The sequence below is a fragment of the Homalodisca vitripennis genome, chromosome 4 (genome assembly GCF_021130785.1).
Source record: "Homalodisca vitripennis isolate AUS2020 chromosome 4, UT_GWSS_2.1, whole genome shotgun sequence".
Taxonomy (NCBI): domain Eukaryota; kingdom Metazoa; phylum Arthropoda; class Insecta; order Hemiptera; family Cicadellidae; genus Homalodisca; species Homalodisca vitripennis.
This window is the reverse complement of record NC_060210.1, coordinates 74,914,954-74,939,709: the sequence shown is the minus strand read 5'-3', so window position 1 is coordinate 74,939,709 and position 24,756 is coordinate 74,914,954. Positions and strand designations below refer to the sequence as shown.

The window sequence follows — 24,756 nt, the reverse complement described above, 5'->3', positions numbered from 1 at the left end:
TTATAGAAAGTTTTAATTTCATACACACTCATATATGAAAGGCAAATAAATGATTTTTCATTAATGTTTTTTCCGCATTTATAGTTTCAATAAATTGCTCTTTGTTCGCTATTCGGATGTTTTTAACGGATTATAACATTGTAATATATTTTAGTAATATATTACTTATATAAAATCAAGACTGTTTACTACTATGTTAAAAAGAAAAATGTATGAAATACATGTTACCCAAAAGGAAATCGCATGAAAATCCATGGGTGCTATTAAATTGCGACCACACAAAAACCTAGTCAACGAATTTGGACGAAATTTGGTATACAATATACTTAGAATCCAACATAAGTCTATTTTTATTCAGAAATACCATTCACACATACTTTAAAAAATTATTTAATGAAAATTATTTTATTGTAAAGATGCGTAATATATTTTACTTCTGACAGAGTTACAGACAGGCAATCACATATTAATATGCATTCGCATGAATGAATATCAGCAAATCTTACTGTAATGCATAAGTTAATGACTAACAGTAGTTTCTAACTTTTATTTTGAATTACACCAGTGGAAAATTGAAATCAATTTGTTTATTCTAGATTTTATTTAATGAAAAAAAAATATAAATCTATACATGTAGAGTATTTCAGTGTGGTTTTCTCAGACTTTGTGGGATGGCATATTTACAATAGATGAAGGAAGAAAAATAGAGGGAGTGGAAATTATATGCTTCAACAAACCATTAGCTCCGTGACAACAATTTGAGGAAACAAGCGGGAGTAATCATTCCGTGACTACAGCAAGCGAAATAACAGAGCAGTACACCAGACACTAAGTAAGGTTTTTATGGCAGAAAACCGTCGATGGAACATCCCGTTTATTTAACTGATGGGAGATATGATACTGATAAAATATATAACTAGTGATATAATTTATCACTAGTTATACAACCACTATTCCACTAGTTTATTTGGTTCTTATAATGTACGAACCAAATAGAATGATATACTGAAAATATACTGGGAGTTAAGGTATACTGTACTGTATCAGATTTACAGATATTAATGCTTTTGAAAAATGACTACCGAGGGTACAAAAAAAGGCAGCAAGCTAATATTTATTTATACAATTAAACCAATCGTAAATATTATTAGTAAATCGGAACAGTTTTAAAGGTTCATGTCTTTGTGTATTTATGTGTATGTCCACGTTGGTTTCTACACACATTATCTCGAAAACTGTTAGACGTACAATGAAGAGATTCTGCACTAATGTATGCCTATTAAATAATAAGACGCAGCCATACGAAATAAGATTTTGGAAGTTAAGATTTTTGAACCTACGATTGAGCATAACTATTTTATAAATATCGTAAGGAATGATGAAATCGTGCATCATCTCGTTTAAAAATATAATCATCCAAAGAGTTAAAATAATAGATTAATCTGTATTATTTATTTATAATTATTATTTCTAGTCAAGATTTCAATTTATCACACATAAAAGCAAATAAAATTATTAAAATCTTTTGTTTTTTATATCCTATCGTTTATTTGTTTATATATTGTTCCATCCCAAATACGATGGAGACTTATAGTAATGTTTCAAATAAAATACTTTCCTTTTCTAGATTACAAGGAAACAATAAAATAATGGATATTACAAGCAAACAATTTTTATAAATAAATAATACAGATTAATCTTTATATTTATAAATATATATCTTATTGATTATATCTTTATATATATATGTGTGTGTGTGTGTGTGTGTGTGTGTGTGTGTGTGTGTGTGTGTGTGTGTGTGTGTGTGTGTGTGTGTGTGTGTGTGTGTGTGTGTGTGTGTGTGTGTGTGTGTGTGTGTGTGTGTGTGTGTGTGTGTGTGAGTGTGTGTGTATAAAACTAAATATATATATATATATATATATATATATATATATATATATAATTCTAACCCGAATTGTATCTACAAGCGATAAAGCATGAAATTATAAGTATCCGCAATTTATCTCTGATCCTGTAACTATGAACACTGAATATTTTGTATCTGATTTATCATATATGACTACTTCCTTAAAAAAAATACTCCATCTTTTGCGTCATAGGTTATTTCAGTAAGAAAGCTACGGACTTTGACTTTGGGGTTCCTCCACATTGGTTTAAAAGAATTGTTATGGATATCATGAACTATGTTCCAATGTGAATTTAAGAAATAAAATACTTTTAGCAAAGCTATTAGATCATTACACAATCTAATTTTACAGTTCAATAAATAGACAGTAAGGTTGGATATGACATGATTCAACGTGTTGGAGGTTAATCGACATTAACATTAAAGAGAAGTTTCAAACTACCGCTACATTACTTCTTAAAACATTATGAGAAACGCTTACGCTGTACAACAAACTTATAAGGAAGAATTTTGATGTAAATCATATAAGAATTTAAAACTCTTACTCCACTATGCGCAACATTTGAGGGAAATTCTATCACATATGTTGTTAAAAACGTTTTCCCAGCAGTATTTAACAATATTTTAGCAGTGTTTAGTCGTATATACTCGTAATAATGCATATTATTTCGTAAAATTGTTACTTTTTTACGGTTACTATCGTGAAACCATACTCAATTATATTACAAAAATTAAAAATGAATGTATCTATTGTGGATGTTATACGGAAATATTAGTTCCTTTCGGAGTTTTATAAAATTAAACCAGAGGATGGCTACAAAGTATTAATTATGATGTCCAAATCGTAAACAATCAGCCCCTTTTTGTAAATGTGTATCAGTTATTTCTGAGTAAAACGATTATAGATTGTAAATTTGTAAGGTTGGTCAATAATAGTAAATGACAAAAAGCCTATATATGATGTAATGGTGTCGTATTATGATGATATTCTTGTTAAAACACACTACTATTGAGTTTCCTCTTGTTTGGTTATACTTATTTAAGCATTCTGAAATGTTATGTATACGTAATGTAATATATTTTTTCATACAAAATATACTGTAATCACATTTGTATATTGAACAAATGTACGTGAAACATAAACATGAATTTAAAATTTGAGATGTGTTTTATCTGAGACAAGTAAACAACTTTTTTATTGCGGGAGAAGCACTAAGGCAGAGTGCCGTGTCGCTCCACTTGAAGGAACCCCCTGTAAATGAAGAGAGAGCATGATTCATAAAAGATGAAGTGCGCTTGTCTCCATCACATCACATCAGAATACTCTGCAGTCGTGACTCGTACGGAATATACTTTACAGTGAAGACGCTATAGCAGCTATAGCAGTGCTACCGCTGCTCGCTATAGCGCTCAAATGGAGTTCTACGTAAACGGTTGCGTTCTGTTATTTAATGCAACACATCGTTTTGGAAAAAAGATCGATGATTACTATATCGCTAATATTTCTCTGAATTGTAGAGAAATTATCCTTCATTAATGTACGAATAGTGAAATTACACTCTTTCAATTACTTTAAATTATCTTACAAGTAAAAAAAACCGTCGAACTTTTCTGAAAAAACTCTGCAAATAAATAACAACGTTCAATGACTGATTTAGATCAAATAAATCTCAAAACAAAGATTACGAAATGTTTAAACGTTTGAATAAATCATCTTTTGAACATTGAGAACGCCTTCTTTAAGAAATTCACATATAGTTTCTATCTCTGGGAACAATGAAACTATTATTTTTTTATTTCAGAATACATAGTATACAACATGGGTTTAAAACTTACTAGGAAGTTCTACGAGAAAAGTTTTATGCGAGCGGGTTTAATGCCAAATCATACACCCTATTTGTACTGTATGTGTAATAACCTAAGGCCGAATATTCTTAACAACATTTTTATCACAAACATGTTTTTGTAACAATACAATAAACAGATATCAATAATGTCTTAAATGCATGTTACCTAAATTTGGGCAAATTTATTTGTTCTAAAACATATACAATCCTTATACATGACTGAGTTTATCCAAAATAATTAAGTCATTTACGAGAAAATGTAAAACAAACTTTGCTTAGTGGTATACTTTGGATTAAAGACGATTAATAGGTTTATCGTGTCTTGCAGAGCAATAGAACTTATCATTTGAGAGGAGAAGTACCAAAGCCATGTTCACTAAATTGTTTAAGACAAACAGCGAGGAAGTAAGCTCTACCTTCAGTGTTCCTGGCGTACGCTGGCACGGTTTACTTTGCCCATGATTGTGTTTACCCAGTTGCGAGCTCATCTCCGCAAAGAGCTACGGCTTGTATCCTTATTGTTATTGTACACTGTACATCTCCCTTTTGGTTGTGTACCACTATCGAGGGTCTTGTTTTTTAAACAAATGATCAAGTGTATTTAAAAAACACTTATCGTGGCTTGTTCGGTGAATTAGTTTCACTATTTAGTGTTATCATATTGAGCATAGTATTTTTTAAAAATCGAGTAGTTATTCATGTAGAAAAAGAAACCGAGAACATAATCATAGAGAGAAATAACTATGGACCATATAAAAACTAAACTCAATAGTAACGTTTTACTTTTTAAATCAATGTACGAGAAAAATTCCGTATAGTCTTTGACAAAATGTATTAGGAAACAAGGAGGAATAGAATTGGAGAAAGTGCTGGTCCCTAAGAAAATTAGTTGGTGCTACTAATTAGTTAGTCAAGGAGTAGTATAACAGTTACTTGTTCTTCTCATCATCAGATACGGTTGTACAAAAAATATAACGGTTTTAATGTTGTGTTTCTGGAGATATATGCAATTGTAAGAATATGTTTTTAATCTTTTAAATACCTTTAATATGAAATATGTAATAGAGCATCAGAGATTCAATAACACCCGGTGAGAGAGGATTAAATGAATGAATTATAATTTGAGTAAATGATATACAATACAGTATGTATAACAACAATAACCTTTCTTTAAACATCATACGTTAGTTTGGCTCTATTTGGATAGTTATTTTACTGTCTTCTATGTGGGAAAACTAATTATTTAACCTTATTAAATGCAATAATATTTTAATTTTTATGATCATTTGTCTTGTTAAATATTTTTTATTTACACTGTCCATACCGAAATATGTAATATTTTTACCAAGCAAACATTGCCTTTATCTTTGTTTGAAGGTTATTTTTTACGATGGAAGGATTGTGAAGGAAACAGGATTTTTCCGGACATTTGCCATCGTTCAGTGAAACAAGAAATCAGTATCACTAAGTTTCGAGACCTGCAATCTGATCTCTTCTTCAGGTAAAGATCTAACCTAATACATAATTACAAACTAGGTTAAAATAAACAAATCTTACCAAAGCGTTGTGGCACGCCTAGGTCAGGAATCACAACCACCATGTTGTTTGTCAACTTCACTAACTCTATAAACATGAACTTAATTAAAACTAAATACGGACCCTCAGGCCTGTATTCCGTATTTTAGTTTTAATGATTAGTGTTGTGTATAGTTTTTTTATTAAGTGCATGGTTATAGAGTTAGTGAAGTTGACAAACAACATGGTGATGGTGATTCCTGACCTAGGCGTGCCACAACGATTTGGTAAGATTTGTTTATTTTAACCTAGTTTGTAATTATGTATTAGGTTAGATCTTTACCTGAAGAAGAGATCAGATTGCAGATCTCGAAACGTAGTGTTACTGATTTCTTGTTTCACTGAACGATGGCAAATGTCCGGAAAAATCATTGCCTTTATTTTTATATATGAATGAATTCCTTGTTGATTAAAAATACATTTTGTGCTATTCTTACACTACTCTATTATAGTCATTATTTCACAGTAATAAGGTGTGACCCTATGTTGACAATTGAAAACATGTTACTAAACGCTGTACCTGATTCTTTAAAGGAATTACATAAATTAGGTTTTCTAAGATTTGATTATCAAAATAAACTTTATTACGTCCCAGTACAAACACCGTTAGCGAGACAGGAAATTATTTTTATATAACTAGATACTTACTTTATCTTATTACAGCTAATTATATTTTTATTTGACAAAATATATACGTACGATAAATAATGAAAGAGTCTTCTCTCAAGGTAAATGCAAGACAAATAGCCACAATCATAGTTTTCATCTTAGGATGGTTACATCCCTCGTAGAAACATTTATAACACACTTCGTCTCAGTGTCTTTTTTGTCATAGCCAGAATGATGTTGTTCATCCTTTTTCTTTTATCAACTCAGTCACCAGAATTAAGAGGGGGAGTCAAATATACAATTAGTTAAGCAGGGATTTATTCCACTCGATACCGTTCTTTTTTGTTCAAGTAGCTTCTGAGGGTAGTCTCAAGTACTACCACCCGTGAATATTTGTAAGGAGCAGTTTATGGCACTTAATAAATTTAACAGTCTGAAATGCAGCAGTGACTTATTGGAATGTTATATCTTTTTAAATCTTTAACCCTACTTTTTGTGAATTAAGACCTTTAAATTCTTTACGACCGACAGAAGAAGTATCTGACAGTAATCCTTACACTTATTTTATATTTTTGTCTTTAGGGGTTTTTCGTATGTTTGTACATTGTCACCTACATATACCGAAAAAGATAGTCTAATGGAATTTGAGGAGCAAAAACGTGCACTTGTGCAAATTAAAATAATTCTTACTAATTCCCCCAGCTTCATTTAATGATCCACGTATTCATAAACTTAATAATCGGATTTCCTGGTCATTTAAGTCATTAAATTTGATCACGTTTCAACGAGTAATGTCCATTTAGTTAAGAACTGTATTGGCGATTCTTGTTAGTAGCCAAAGCACCGCCTATGCTCCTATGGAATGTCTTTTAATTTAGGATTACATCTGTTCACTTTCAAAGGTTTATTCTCTACTTCCAAAATTTAGAGTATTTAGAGCTTTCGTTCACAAATATCCATTTTATAAATATCTTCGTTTTCAGTATTTTTGATAACACACCGCATCTTTCCCCTAGAACCTTTCTTGTGTCTAGTACAGTGTCAGTTAGCTAATGGGCTGAGCTTTGGCGAAGCATAGCACTCGTGGAGGTGGACAATTTTATTTCTATCTCTCACGATATCTTTTAAAAATAACTTACCTATAGTCTTTTAATTGTGCATTAGGGTTCCTTTATATATTATAAACACTAAGTTCCATGGTGGTGCATGTCACTTCATGGAATTTGGCTGAGTGTTAAAGAGTATATTAAAATTGGCCTTATGAATAACCCTGATTCCAACGAGAAACTAGGAGAATAAATAAACTTGTAAACAAACTCAATACATCCACAAGAGCGTTAATATTAACATATTATGTAAACTAACTATTCTCACACATATACTCTCAGTTTATAGTAAACTTGTATGTAAACGTTTATTATATATTATCTAGCAATAGGTGTCAAGAAACATTTCATATACGGAATTTAAATTTTCCATGGAACTTCATTTCCATAAGATCGAGTTCTACGACGCCTTAATTTGGTGTCAACTTCTTTTCTGTATGGTTTTTTGTTTGTATATCTGTTCCAAGGGCATCTCGCGAATGAAATGAGCTATATAGATTTGAAATTTTGAATGCAACATCAGGGTACTCCGTTAATGCCCGTGGTGTTGCGTACTTATACCTTTTACTTATGTAGTTCATGTAAATCAAACTAAATAAAACTCAAACCTTTAATTATTGATACTGTATCAAACTAATTATTAGATATTGAACTAATTAAAGAGATTGAAAAATATTAAATCTTATTACATAAAATGATTAACATTTTGTGAACTGATTGTTTGGATCTCCAATTTTAATATTTATTAATTGACGTAACATTTAACAGGTTTATTATTAAAGGTGCCATTCGGAAACGAAATTAAAAAGCAGACGGAGAGGAAAAAGCCTTTCAATATTATATTTGTTTTAATTGGATTGGTATTTATAGAAGAGTTTCCTTCATATTGAAACGCTTTAGGTTATTACATGTGAAGATTCTCCAAGTCCTATTGATAAATCCATTTCTACCGTATGATATAATTGACAGATAGTAATTATATTATATTTCTTATAAAAGTACCGGAAACAACTGTTCTACTAAATAACAGATTTCTTTTTCTATATTTGTACACTATCCAGGATAATATTTTTTATATGTACGATGCCAAAATATATTATAATGGCATATTTAATTTTTTTTTCGACATTTTCATATGAGGATCTGTGTTAAGTAATAATTTTGTAATGGCCTCATCCAAGAATGTGTAACTATAAACGAATTGCCAGAAACATTTTAATTTTAAAAATTCAATTAGAATATGTCATGGATGTTCTTACTAGCTCGAACCCCATTGTCAAATTCTTAAGATATTCATAGGAGACCGATCTCTGTTCCTATTATTAGGTCCACCTTGCCAATTTATTTATAACAGCATTACACCAAAGGGAATTTACGCTACTCTTATACAGTTTGTAACAATTTGATAGCCCATTATGCTAGTTTTCAATTCCGACTGTATTGCCTTGGCCAGTGATGAATCCAACTAACCTCTTAAGATGATCCCTGATTAGTGATTAGTGGACTTCTACGAAAGTTTTACTCGTGCGTTGGGACAAAGAGTCCAAAATATATGGGGTTTTCGTTTTGACAAGATATTTATTTGACTGTCATTCTTATCACTGAGTGTCTCTTGCAGGCTGTTTTTATTCAATCAGAGTACCATGACTCCCTTTATTGGTACGTGTTTAATTTCTTGGTCTCTGGGTCTATCTGAGTTCTATATGGTCACGTATTGCATTCTTAGACCGAGAATTACTCACATTCACTTACATGTTAGGAAGATATTTGGGAAATGTTGTACGTGATACTTGGGATTCAAAAAAAATTAGGACAATACTTGTGTAATACGAATTAAGCATCTAATCTAATAATGCATCCTAAGTTTGACATTTACAGATAATGAGACTTACCACATGTGAAATCTATGCCTCTGTCGACTAAGCCTAAGGGGTATTTAAAATTGGTAGTTGTATCATTATTTAAATGAGTTGCATGAACAGTTTTAGTTCATCGTACACCTAAAATAAAAAAAAACCATTTTAGTAGTCCTGTGCAATTTAGTAATGTAATATGTGTAATTTTATTACCAGTTTTCAATTTTTGAAATGTGTTTAGCCAATTCGTATTTGATAACTGAAAATGATATATTTACTTTGTGTTATAATGTAAACCTAAGATTGTGTTCAATAGACCTGGGGAACGAACCGAACACACACTCTGTTACTCCAGTCAGCATCAGACAAGAACTTTATTGCAACAAAACAATAACAATAACAATAGTCGATGAAGTTTACACATTCAATAGAGATGAAATACTGCTACAAGACAATGCAACAGTTTTGCCTTGAATTATTAACTCAACAAGTTCGGTTTAATTTGTTCTTGTGTCGGTGGTGGGAACAATGGTTGTTGGTTTCAATGTAGTTGCAAACAGCCGCGAGAAGTTGGCAGTTAGTGCAGACAATGTGTCGGGAAGTTGTCGGGCGGTGTAGAGGATGAGTGGCAGGACGGGGTGGGATGTGATGCTGTGTGGGGTGGGCGCACGCGTCGCTAGGGCGCGCTTTCAGATGTCTCAGTAGCTACAGCGGTTTCAGCTCGGATACACGCTTGGATACCATGCACACACTACGTGAGTCTAAACTACTGACTACTACTGATTTCTGTTCTAATCAATGTAATTCATAATCTAACGTCCAATTTATATTTACAATCATATACTGTACTTTTTATGGACTCATGGAGCCATGTAAAATTACATTTTCCGAATGTGAGTTGCACTGTTGTTGAATAGTGAATACAAGAATAGAAATACTTAACACTACTCATGACTCTCATAGAATAGCAAATCTTCTATAAATGATTACTCTAGTCACTTAAATTGTTTTGATTTTTTTAAGCTCCAATAGCTACAAAATATTTTCAGTAAGAAGTATATGACACGGAATGAGGTATTTATTTTTCAAATAGTTTGAATAATAATTCACTCTGTAGAATCATTATTAAAGATTTTTTATAGTAGGTTAATGTATGAGTATTATCTGCACCTTTGACTCAGAGCATCGATAAATGTGTGTGTACACCGTGATAATAGCTATAGTAAAATAGTTAATGGCTAAACTTATTATGTAATTAGCTAAGTAGATTGGTTACTAAAATATGAATAAAAGTAAATTTTACGGAGCTGGGCGTTAATTTACGTAATATTTACGAAGATACTAAATATTTCTCATAATTTACGAATAATTGAATAGTGATTAAACACAAATAACATGTATTTGTTTAAAATTAAAAAATAAACATATTATTTAAACTATGTTCAAAAGTAAAAGTAGTAAAATCCATAAGATATTTTGTGTATTCCAATATTCCTTTAAAATGTGACCAATTGGAAATATTATGGTATTTACAGTATGGAAGTGATATTATGTTACGAGTCTAATACGATAATTATCAAATCTCAATAAAGACGTCAGTTATCACCACTAATACTATAGAACACAAATACTCTATAAGCAATAACTGATATAATTTGAAGTGTCTAATTTACCGGAGGTTATGATGGTGTCAAGGGGCTGTAAGGGCACTCTTTAACACTTATCTATTTGTATTCATTTTAATTTTTAAAATTTAAGTAGAAGAAATATCACTCCTATAATTGTGTTGGCAAATATAATTTTCACTAAAAAATAAAATTTAAGTTTTAAATATTTACATTGCTTTTATCAATTAAAGAAAAATTGTAATACATTTTAATTTTAATTTCCGTTAGTTATGAATGTCATGGTTAAACTTATGAACTTGCCAAATAGTTCATAATAGTAAATATTAGATAAAATATTCATCTCTCTATTTTATAAATCATATATTTTTGACAAAGTTTTTTACAAAGGTATAAATGATTAATTTTACTTATAAGAGAATGGATATGGGAACCGTAAACAAGTAAAACATCCTTTCTGCGTAATCTAGGAGTGAGAATTTAATTTGTTGTTAACATGCAATTAGATAATTATTCGTCTTATTTGTCTTTAATTAAAAAATATTACCAGGAGCTCAAAGAGGTATGCGGAAGAAATGAATCCTCATTAGTATAAAATGTTGGAGTGTAAAAGAGAGAGTACCTTTTAAGCGCTTTCCAACAATCATGCCGCGCATTTTTCAATGGCTAGCGCTATAAAAACAAATTAGTAAAAACCACAGTGCTCATTAAAATTTCATGACATGCTACATGGCATGACTAAAATGTTTAAATTAAATCCCCAAATTCCGCAACTCTTAGTCATGTGTTTGGTGTTAATTCTTTGGAATAGATTTGCCTTATTCAGCCTAAACTTCCAACCATGCCTTGTATGAGCCGAGGTATGTTATTTAAAAATTCCAACCATATACGACAGTTCCTGCGATTCAAACTTAGCCAATCTGTAACGTTTTTTTCTACTAAAACCCTCATAGTTAAAGATTTTTACTGCTTTTTGCAACTAATCCAACATCGCACCACGTGCAATGGTTCAGAAATCAGATTTCTCTCCCTACGCTTATTTTACCTGTGAATGTTAAGCAATATCGAAGAGGCAACTTCATTAAGAAATCCTCAATTAATGTAGGAAAACTTACCCATCGTGTCTCAAAAAAGCCGATGGGGGCTGTAATCTTTGAAAATGACAACCGCTCACAAATACCCTCTAGCCCATTTTTATCATTAAATAGTGATACTTTTTTAATGTTGAAGTGGTATCATTTTCTAAACGTACTTGATAATTAAGAGGAATTGCTAATTGTGACATGTAGTTCACTTCTACAGCCTAATGTAAACATTCTGGTTGTGTTTAACCTATATATACAGTTTTCAGTATGTCCTTTATAGAATCGTAAACTTTTTGATCGATCATAATGAAACTTTGTATGAATATGTATATATCCACGGAGAAGGTTTATATACTATACCCATTGTTGTAACTCACCACCAGGCGGTGCTCTAAACGATAAATGTTTTTAAAGTGTCTGCACACTGTAAACTGCAATTACGAGACAGTTACGTATATTAAACAGCCAAACACTATTTGAAGGCGCTAAATTATTATGTACATTTTGTCTTTAAGATAAATCTCTGTTTGAACTTAAAGTGTGACTGTTGGATCAGTTTATAATAAAGTACGTGTACAAAGTCTATAAACAGATTTTCATGATTGTGTTAACAAGGCAAACTCTACATTGGTGTTGGAAATATAAATCACTTTAAACAAAAGTGCACATTCACGGGCAAAGCTTACGAAAAACATGAGAAGCTGCGGGAAACAGCTAGTGTTCTATATAGAATGTTAAGGTGTGCTATACAGTTTCATGAATTCCACTTCCTATGAGTTATATGCCTTTTTTGTAATAATTTCAACTCTGTTGTTTTAGTTAATATTGACATTTAGTTCTGATTTAATAAAAGTTGCTATTGCTCGGCTAACAAAATATACATCAAATGATATAAAATATTGACATATAAATGTTTAAATTATATTTTACAATAAAATAACAGTTACCCTCGACTTTATACGTGGTTTCCTATTTAATGTAGGGTACGTCATGGGTAATTCCTTTTTAAATAGCAAAATAATCTCCTGAAAACAAGTGATAATAAGTTGAAGATTGAAGCAGTTTTTATGCGTATGTAATATTTTTAGCTTGAAAATATTATATTTTACACGAAATATTAGAGTTTGCTTTGTTGGCACGATAAAGAATTATTTACTCTTACCCACTTATTCTGAGAAAGAAGTCTACTTTAATAAAACATTTTCTACTTTAACACCTTGAAAATTCTTCCGGTTTAACGTCTTATTCTAGGAGCTTCTCTTTGACCCCTTAGGAGAATATATACAAACGTAGGTCTGATAGTTCTATTTCTGGCCATTTAAGTCTACCTTTGGTTTAAGACACTTTTGATGCCGTAGTAGCGTTTGTATTGTTGTACAAATCAAGAAAATATATAAATGCTAAGGTGTCAAAGTCTTTATAGATGAAAAAGCGTCTTCTTCCAGCCATTAAAATTTACTTTCTGTTTAATTAAGATATTTCTGACGCCGTAGTAACGTTTGCCTCGTTGTCCTGATCTATAAATGCTATGCATACATTGGTCTGAAACGTTTATATCGGTTGAAAAGTAACAAGTACATTTAATTTTCATATAGGTTAAGCAAGTTTATTTAAATTTAAAGTTAATAGTTTACCGTAATTTTATCAAATTATCGTGAATTTTGAAAAACCAAAATATAGTCTGGGGTTTTCAAACCATTTCAACTCCTATGATACTTAATCATCATAATAACTTTTGTTGTCTCTATAGGGCATAAGATACGCGCTTGTATGGGGGTGTTTTGAATGACTAATTTCATGCAATATTTAGAAATAATCGTTTGTAAGGATTTAATCTTTTTTACAGTAGTAGTCTAAGAAAGAATGGATCCTTGACGCGTGTTAGTGTTCGGTTATCTGATTTACATGACACACTGTTACAAATGCCATATCACAATAGCAAGATAATTGACCAGTTTTGAGTACCTTATGTGATAACGATCACCGCTATATTCATTAAGGTTTAAGGTTTTATAGTAGTCTTTCAATATAATTTAAAGTGGATTCGATGTTTAAACTCCATAACTGTCGCAATCTGGAGTAAAATATAAATAATAACTATTTCATTGCTATCTTTAATACTACTGATTAAATAACAATACGATATTTCATAAATTACAACTTAGTATACTAATATATATATATATATATATATATATATATATATATATATATATATATATATATTGTTTAAATTTACTTAGTGTTATTTAGTATGGATTTTATAATAGGTACTATTATCTTAAATACATTCAATTCACTAGTAGTTGATTAATGGGACTAAGCTTCAAACATTATTTCGCAAGGAGAAACAGCTAAGTGAAGAGACATAATCCTGCAAGATAGGACTTTATAACATATATGTATATTTTTAAATTCATATTTTTATAATAACATTTTGTAAGCGTTTAATTAATACACGACTTATCTACATGAACAAACAATGTAGTCCTAAGGTCCAGAGTACACGTAAATTTTAATTTTAAATACAGCCATTATCAATTAGTATGCTTGAAATACGATTTATAAAACCAATGTAAAACCAAACTTTTATTTCCAATTCTAGTACTTTAACACGAATTGAAACGGTAAGATATATTGAGTAGGACACAATTATAATTGTAACTATTAATTATAGTAGCATTGCTTAAATACAATTTTTAGTTAGTCCTCTGACACAAGGTGCAGTATCTGCATTAATGAATATTAAACATCAACAATTTAAAGGCGTCTCCTCTGACGATGCTAAATCTTATTATTCTTCTGGCTCTATAAACAAGCTATAATGTCCTATAGTGGTAGAAAACATAATTTATAACACGCAAAATTAAATGAATAAAGCATATCATAAATATAATATACATTTTGATTTTAACATATACGAGTATATGGGGTTTGCATATATTTTAGATAAAATCCTCAGTATTACTGATAAAATACATAAATATGTGTGTATATATATATATATATACACACACAAATCATACATGCGTTAACAATTGCACTGTTATATATGTTCATTAAAAGTAAATGTTTACTTTAAAAGCAGAATTTCTGATGTTATCCGCCAATTGGAAAGTGACAGAGACGGAGAGACAACAAAGTACAATGCGCGAATCCGCCTGACGAGCAGCGATAAGCCACAATAACCCGCCCAGTCAACTCGGAAATCGTGGACAATAACGTTCGCGTTAAATTCAGCGATACCAATTTGAGTATTGGTTGGTTTTACCATATTTTGTAGGATATTTTTATGTTCCTCTAAAAATTTAAAAACATATTTTTTAACCGATCGTTGAACGTAGCTCACAAGTTCAACATAACTGCCTTCAATGGATTCGAACAAAACAAAAACGATAGCTCTACATTTTTGTATACTTACTTATCATGAACGTCAAATAAAACTGCAACCATAATGATACCACCATTTTATTAAATTGTGCGTCTCTTTTTGCTCAAACTCCAGCAATGTTAAAGTTGTTGTATTTTTATAATGTAATAATATTATATAAAAATAATATAATATTTAACTCTTATAAATGTTATAGGTGTTTATAAATAGTATATATTTTCTTACTGTTTTACGTAACACACAACATTTCTCTGAGATATACTTTCTATACGTAATATTTAGTGTTGTTCCATAATTATATTATTTATAATCCACCGCGCCATATATATTATGTCAATATCATATTTACCCGTTCGTTTTATATTTAGTATAGAAAAATGACCCATAGATTTCACCTTATGTATTGCTTTCATAGTTTATTAAATTACAAAACTAAATGGAAGTGATTTGTGTGAGTGAGGAGATGTACAAATCTATTGGTTAGTAAGATATTTTATAACATTGTAGCAGTAATAAAAACTACTTAAATTCTAAGATTTTTTGTATCAAACATCCTGATTTAAATCGTTTTCTAAATTGTGACCTAAATTGGCGTACACATGTAACTGTTAAATTTATAAGTTAAACAAATGATCAGAAAGTAAATTACACTATGAAATATGTACGTTTCTTATGAGTAATTATTAGTTGTTCTAACTAAAGCTTCCTTAAGGCGACAATGTGGATTTCTGTTGGATGTGGTGTTACGAACGAAATTGAGTATGAAGAGAAAAACTTTTCCGAAGAAATATTAACCACTGAGCACATAGATTGAAAATACCAGCTGATGTAAGTAAATGTATGGGTGCTCCATATTATCTTTGTTGGCGCAATTTTATTGCAGCGAGTTAGAATGAATATAAGGTGTCTTTTCTATTTGAACTAAGTCCTGTCACTACCTTTAATAAGGAAATAGGAGACGTACGTTAATATTACATTCCGACGTACTGTGCCCTATACATTTAATGATTCTCCCAGATTGTTCGCTGAAACTTTCCTATATTACAGACATTCTGTAATAAAGGACTTAGATATATTTCAGACAACAGAAACATTGCAAAAGGCCTCTATGACATACTTTTTACAGCCCATAATGTTTAGTATGTAGTAACAGAGAATAGGAGGGGCCACAAATACGGGGATTTCCTCAAAGATTTTAGATGTCGAGGCGATTTAAGTAGACCTAAGTCCAAGATATCCCCTGAGTTTGCAAAGGATATTACTTAAATGAAGTTAGCTATACACTTGAATTTTTGTGTGAGCCTTCAGCGAAGCCTGTTAAGCTACGCGATATGTGTGCTAGAGTACTCTTACCTGGTATAAAACATATACTGGAACATCTCTAAGAAGTGCTTGATGGCTAGACTGGAGTCAGTATTAGGATATATTTGTGGGTCAATTATCAGTTAGAAAATAGGTGATTCCGAACGTTTAATATATACTGCATGATTATAATTTATCTCTATTGAAATTGAATATCAGATGAATGTTCGGTTGTAGTGTGATAAGCATAAACCACAGAATGATCAAAGCAACTTTCGATTAGAATTACTTAAATGCTGTTAGACATTTTTGCCCTGTAAAATAATAACTAGGAGTACTAAGCTCAGTATAAATAAAGTAGTGTTATTTTATACAATCTAAAATGCATATGTTTCTTTTATATATGACAATATAGCTTCTTTATTATACAATTTTAGACGTGTACAAGGTAATTCACTTTGACATTATCGTTCTAAATTAACTCAAACAAATTGAGTCATACATATGTTATTTGGGTAATGGCCGCTAGACACGTGTAATACACGGTTACTGTTGTTTGTCAGTAACCTATTATTAAATAACGAGATGAGGTATTACGTTTCAGTAACCTTTTACTGTGGTAACATGTTAGTATAGAACAAGTTAACTAACTGACTTCAATGTGACAGATAAATAGTGAAACTATAACCTGATTAGTTCAAATTTTCACTATACAACACAATTATTGAGTACTATGAAGGTCTTATTTGCTATTTTTTATCAGGCAATAGAGACATACGTATTATAAATACAAAAAGTTTGAGATAACCTTTACAAGCATTCAAGTGATCTGATTTTAAATTTTGGTTACTATTTCGGGGTAGGGTTTTCCTTTTTATCCTCAAGTGTGAGGTGGCGCTGGACATTACCGAAGCTCGAACTAATGTCCAAAGGCATTTCTGATCGATATTTTCCCGACCTCAGATCTCGTCACAGATCTTACAACTTGAAGCCCATACTGGCCGTCCTGGACATCATTCTGGGCCTCAGTGACGACTTTGGCTCCACTCCACACTTCTGGTGAAAAAATAAAAACATCCCACGAAATAGTATCCAAATTCAAACACAGATCACGAAAGCGCATGTAAAGGTTATATTTTAACTTTGGTACTAGTAGTCACATATTTAAAATAACCCACTGTAAACCTACTTATATCGGATAATAACATTTCATAGCGTAATATTTCCATTCCTAGCCTTATTGCTTGTCTGAAATGGCCTCGGATGTTGGGTACCAAGTAACTTAAAACTAGAAAGTTGTTACATGAGAATACTAAATAACTTAGTCCAGCTGTTACTGAAATACAGTGTCCCGGTAACAGGTTATCTCTGAATAATTAGTTACTGACACTAATATTATCTATCTGTAATGGCAAAAGATGCAATAGTATGTAATGTTTTATTTGTATCACAAGGTGTCAGACACTTTATCCTTCAAAATAGTGAATAATAAGTAAATTTTACATTGTTTATTTTGTTATATCATATAAATACGTATAGTTTAGATAGTTTTTATTCCATAACGTTATTACTTTTTATATTGTAATTTGAAATACCTAAAACGCAATTTGGTTTAAGTGGTTTGTATAACACTCTTTACTCATGAATATGATCATTCGATAATCATTAACAATGATCATTCGAGTAGTATACGATTTTTTACTGCAGCCGAATTTTTATGTGTATTTTACGTTTGAATCAATAACCTGCGAACAGAAATACTATGTATCTACAGAGTCCAAGTTAAGGTGGAACTTATACCAAGTTTAGGTGGTATATGTATATAATTTAAATAAACATTGAATCAAAAAAGTACTTGCTCCGCCGGGACTCGATCCCGGAGGTCTCACTTGCCGGGTAAATGTGCTACCATTACACAACAGAGCCCTTAATTTTTACGATTCATACGGATAAATAAAGTATATATATATATATATATATATATATATATATTCATTGTTTCTTAGACTATTTATTTTTCTTTTTTTTGTAGCTAACGGATATATGAATATATATTAAAATATGCTTGTTCATTGCTCTTATTAGCATATTAGTACAGTTTAAATTGATCCAAGGTTTTATCAATGTTTCATTCATCTTAATTTCCACGTTCCAAGCTAATTGAAATGTAGTTTTGTTAAGTCAAAATAAGTTTAAAAATTTTAGAGATTATTGCAATGGTACGTGTAATAATTTGTTTTCAATGAAAACCGATGGAATCTTCCAAAATTCGTGTCATCATTACATGTGTCATGTTCTCTTTGTATGTCTTTAAGTCTATCTGTGCGATATCTTGATAGAAACGTGTAGAGATTTGAAACTTAGTATAATTTCTTGGTTCGTGGAGAAAATATTCTGAATTTTGGGTCAAAATGAAAGGGTAAAAATAAAACTACTCTTAAATGACAGAATTCAAGATTGTAGAATGAAGCGCAATTTCATTTTTTTCTTAAATTTTGTTTGGTGTTTTAATCTATTGAATTTTTTGTTATTTTCTGTATAGGTACGAGTTCAGTAATGTTACGTGAAATAGTCTATAAGATTGTACTGGGTAACGGGAAAACTTTAGAATAATCAGACTTGTACACAAAGTAAATACAATCATATAACATTTTAGTATTTGATATAGTGACGAATCTGATTCGGTACGTGCTTTTTTAAGTCAAATATTTCATACTTTTGTATACTTTCGTACAAGCGGCATAAATGTATAAGTATTACAATTTAAAACTGTTCAACATTTACAGGATTATTCATTTGTTAATATTTTCAAATGAAATGATTCAGCCCTAAATATAACAGTATAAGGAAAAGATATAAAAGGATTGAGGAAAGTCTGGTACCCTTAATAGAGCGCATGCTCTTCGGTTCACCCTACTCCAACACGTTAGGTGAGTGGACGGATTGCCTCATCCCACGCATCTCCAACTGCTCTGCTCGACTCAGTTTCCACGCCTAATGATCGTACACATAATGAGAAGAAGATGCTCAACTCTGTTCTCTTCGGGAAAGCGTTAAACTAATTACTTCATTACTAAGCACGCAACAGGTTCTTCTTATAATCATATCTTTGACTGTACCTAATACCTGATACCTAGATACCTAAAACTTGCTACATGATTATATCATAGGCCAAATAAAATTCATATTGATTTTGTGGTAAGTAATTCCAAAGCATCCAATTTTGGGTACTCCGTTGTATTGGTTTATTCACACTTGGCCATCTGCGTTACCTGCAATCACGTAACATATGACCAAAAATCTTCTCTAAAGTTAATTGGCTGAATGTTAGCAAGGCCAATTAGTAGAAAACCTTTACAATTTCTATTGTCAGAATTTCTAACTCTCAGCAATACAGGGTGATTCAAAACTAAACGGCAATCTCTCGGGAGCTTATTCTATAGCTAAAAACAAGTAAAAAAGTTCATATAACCATATGCCCGGAAACGCTTCGTTAGCGAGTTACGCCTAGCGAAAGATTTCGCCCGGATTTCAGAACCCTTGGTGAAGTCAGGCCGTATAAAAATGGTAAAGGTAGTTACAAAGATACAAATACGATTGTTTTTTATGTTTTTATATCTGACAAATTTATTAAAATTCGTCCCAGAGCTGTAAATGCAATACTTTCAGAGATATCTTACGTAAAACACAAGAATTGGTGCAAAGAAATAACACATTTTTGTGTTTAACGTAAGATTACTTCCATAAATGTTAAATAAAGGTCATTTTTTTCTTAAACAGATTTGTAGAACATTTAATTCTGAAAAGATTCATGTGAATTACTTAGGAAAAAAAATTAATAATAGGTATTGAAATTTAGCTTTATTTAAAAATAAAACAGACGCACAAAAATGCATATTCTTATCTGCATAAAATATTAACTAATGTTTAGGTTGTGAGTAACAGCTGATCATTTATTCAACACTTTTTATCGTCATATTTTCTTTGCAAAGGTTGGCAATATCAGCTGATCAACAATTAAGTTCATGAAGTAATATTTGAATAACCTTTATGGAGGTTTTTGTATTGTGGCGTGTGAAGATTGTATTTTGTGAGATCCTGTGATTATTTGGAAATATTTTATACAAGTGTATAAAATATTTTATTAAATATTTATTTTTAAAATATTTTTATAAAAGTGTATGTAATTATCTTAGTAAATAATGGCAGATAATGTAAATGGTATGTATTCGTTTGAAGAGTATACGGACATGATACTGATTTACGGCAAAGTTAACAAGAATGGTTTAGCTGCAGTTCAGGAATATCGTGATACTTTTCCACATGGAAGAACACCTGATCGCAAAACATTTGAAGCTGTGGAGAGACGACTTAGAGAAACTGGTAGCTTTAAACCGAAGCGAATAGATACTGGTCGTCAACGTAGCGCAAGGAACTATAATAATGAACAAGCAATAATAAATGCTGTAGAATTATCACCAACCACAAGCACCAGACGATTATCACGTCAGTTAAATATTTGCCAGTCAAGCGTATGGCGGACACTTCATGAAGCACAGTTGTACCCATTCCATATAACACGTGTTCAAGACTTATTACCGCAAGATCTTAATAAACGGAAGATGTTCTGCCGCTGGTTAAGAAGAAATTGTTTACGACATCAGTATTTTCTTCGGCGTATTCTCGTTACTGATGAATCCTGTTTTACTAGAAATGGAATTGTAAATTTTCGTAATACCCATACTTGGGCGTACGACAACCCACATGAAACTGCGACGAGGCATTTTCAACATACATTTTCAGTCAATGTATGGCTTGGTGTTCTGGGTGATAATTTGATTGGTCCATTTTTCCTCCCTAATCGACTTAATGGAGTAACGTACTTAAATTTTTTAAGAACAAACCTGCCTACCCTCTTGGAAGATATTCCTGTTCAAAACAGAATAAATGCATGGTTTATGCACGACGGAGCACCTCCACATTTTTCTAATGATGTGAAAAACTATTGAAATGATACATACGGTAGACAATGGATTGGTCGAAATGGACCAGTAAAATGGCCACCACGTTCTCCTGACCTCACGCCAGCAGACTTTTTCTTATGGGGTTGGATGAAGTCAATTGTTTATTCAAAACGGATTAACACCATAGGGGAGTTACGTAATCGCATTACAGAGGCGGTAGAAACTATCAAGAATGCTCCAAACGGTATGAAACGCGCTAGAAAAGAGTGGATTCGTAGTGCGAAAACGTGCATTGCTAACAACGGAGGACACTTTGAGCAACTATTATAGGTGATTATTACAGTTTTATAAAGGTAAATACATTTTATGTTAATGTTCAGTCTAGAATAAATGATCAGCTGTTACTCACAACCTAAACATTAGTTAATATTTTATGCAGATAAGAATATGCATTTTTGTGCGTCTGTTTTATTTTTAAATAAAGCTAAATTTCAATACCTATTATTAATTTTTTTCCTAAGTAATTCACATGAATCTTTTCAGAATTAAATGTTCTACAAATCTGTTTAAGAAAAAAAATGACCTTTATTTAACATTTATGGAAGTAATCTTACGTTAAACACAAAAATGTGTTATTTCTTTGCACCAATTCTTGTGTTTTACGTAAGATATCTCTGAAAGTATTGCATTTACAGCTCTGGGACGAATTTTAATAAATTTGTCAGATATAAAAACATAAAAAACAATCGTATTTGTATCTTTGTAACTACCTTTACCATTTTTATACGGCCTGACTTCACCAAGGGTTCTGAAATCCGGGCGAAATCTTTCGCTAGGCGTAACTCGCTAACGAAGCGTTTCCGGGCATATGGTTATATGAACTTTTTTACTTGTTTTTAGCTATAGAATAAGCTCCCGAGAGATTGCCGTTTAGTTTTGAATCACCCTGTATATCTCGAGACATAAGTGATCTGTACGCTTTATATATTGCATGAACCTACATGTCTATATAAGCTCGGTGTATGTCACCCAATGGGGTTTAGCAAGGCATCAATGGACATTTCTAAAATGTCTATTGGTGTCTAGTGCATTCTACTCTGTCGATGAGTTCATGATGAGCCGCTGGGATTTATAAGAGACATAGGATATAAAGTCAGTGAGAGTGTGCTTGAATGAATGTTTGGAAGTGTAAGTTTGGGTGCGTTTGTAAAAGAGTCACTATTATTTAAAATAAAGATTTACTGACATTTGCAATGCAATGTAAAATTGAAAAAAATGCAATAAAATATTATTTGATCTTTATATTGGTTTATGAATAACGTCAAAATTGTAGAGTATATAAACCGAGTACAATCAGGCGACATAAGAAGATGTGATATAGAAACACGAGTCAAGAAAATAGCTATATACGTGAAACTTGACATTCTAACCTCAGCGATGTTGTTGTGCGAGACGTGATGTGGTGTAATTCTACCTTATTCACTGAAAGATATATATATATATATATATATATATATATATAATTTCAATAAACATTGAATCACAAAAAGTACTTGCTCCGCCGTATATAAATATAACAATATATATATATATACAATTATATATATATATATATATATATATATATATATATATATATATATATATATATATATAATTGTTTAACACTTTCAGAGAATTACAAGTAGCATAGTATTATAGTGAAGGGGCTTTAGAATGAAGGAAACATTTATGAAAACTGGACAAAATAATAATAATTTAAATAATATAAAATTCACAATGAAATGTCATGCATATATTTTCTTTGTTTTTCATGTAGTAAATGCTCTAGTGATTTAATAAGAACGAATAAAGTTAACTTGCTAAAACAATTATGCTGATAGATACAACTGATAGATATCAACACTCATTTTCAGTTGTAAATTCATCCACCTACGAGTAATAAAAATTTCAGTTTGTAATTATAACGACTTGGATTGTTGATCTTAATATTCCAGAGTATTAATATATAAATCATCAATAATACATCCAAGACGATATAAAATATTTTTTGATTAGTAAAGATCCTAGTGAATATTAAGTACAATGTATTACTAAAATTGTTAACTATTAAATATTATCTGGTTTGTCTAAAATAAAAATCACAGTTCTAAATGAAAACAATGGATTTATTTTTAACTGGCAAATTAATAAGTTCAACGTTTCAGAATTGTTATCACTCTATTTTCCACAAAGAATTGACAAACCTTTTAGTAAATTTAAAAATTCCTTTGGCAAGAAATAAAAATATTAATCAAATTATCAAACTAAAAATCAGAGCTCTCTTCTAAAATAAAATAATAAAGTTTTAAAATAAAATGAAATACCACTTGGAAATAATTAAAATAAAAATGTTCACTTCTAAGTTCACTCAAAATACAAAATAAAATTTCAACTTCTCTTTACACTATTTGAACCTTAACTTTCAAGTCTCTGCAATTCAGATTACAACTCTCTCTCTAACAATTATAAAGTTCAATTAATTTTCAATTAATAATTCACAATAAACAGTTCCAGTTAAATATTAATAAATTACTACTTTTTCAAATCTCAATTAAAGTTATTAACAAAGTTCAATTTTAATTCACTTCTCTTGCAAGCATGAACCAAATGTAACTTGTATGATTCTATTATGCTCTATTGTTCTTCGAGAATAAGTTATTCAGATTGCTATGTAGTTTCTATGAATTTAATTTTTTCCTATAAAAAAAGACAACAAAATTAATTTAATATCAGATCAAGATGACTATTTCAATAAAACGTACAATAAATTTGGTGCTTACCTCAAAATCACTCGCGGAAAAAAATTTAAGAAATACGGCGCACTGCAATTAACTTTACTCACGAAAATAACCAAAAGAAGGGCGAAAATTATGAGCGTGCGCTTAAATACTTCCCTTTCCAATCACCTTTGCAGGACATCAGTGGAGCTCTCTCATTGGTCCAGCTGTATCAAACCAGGAGAACAATACTCACAATAAGACAAGTTCTAATCAATTCAAGGCAGTCAACCTGCCTTCCTAACAATTTAAAACTACCAGTGCTAACTTGCCAAAGGATTACATGTTCGATTTTACCCTGACATTTCACAATCTAATCTAAAATTAAGTCCCAATATTTCGATCCCAAAATTTTTATTTAATTTAAGTTTTAATTAAAAAAAATAAATCAATGTAGCTTTGAAAACGCTACAGTAATACATTATGACCAGTAATACATTATGAACAGTAATACATTATTATAAATGACCGTGATATAATTGGATCGCTCCTTGGCCATTGTGTGTCAATAACGTTTGTAAGGGAAGATTAGCGGCAGAACCACGCGAGGGACACACTTAGTTAATTGGTGGGATTCCATTAGAGGCATTCATATAATGACGGGCCATGAATACCAATAGCCCATTCAACTAAGGTCTAAACACCTGATTTAAATGCATTACAGTGTTCTG

The 24,756-nt window shown here is 31.0% G+C and overlaps 1 protein-coding gene across 1 annotated transcript in view; it reads left to right on the top strand.

Annotated features, from left to right (window-relative positions):
- The first annotated feature begins 9,594 nt into the window (after positions 1 to 9,594).
- The window catches only part of LOC124359540, a 65,518-nt gene continuing 50,356 nt past the window's right edge, over positions 9,595 to 24,756 (top strand). Inside the window, exon 1 of the mRNA XM_046812355.1 lies at positions 9,595 to 9,654. The gene's annotated coding sequence lies outside the window, so the exon portion shown is untranslated. The remainder of the gene's footprint in view (positions 9,655 to 24,756) is intronic.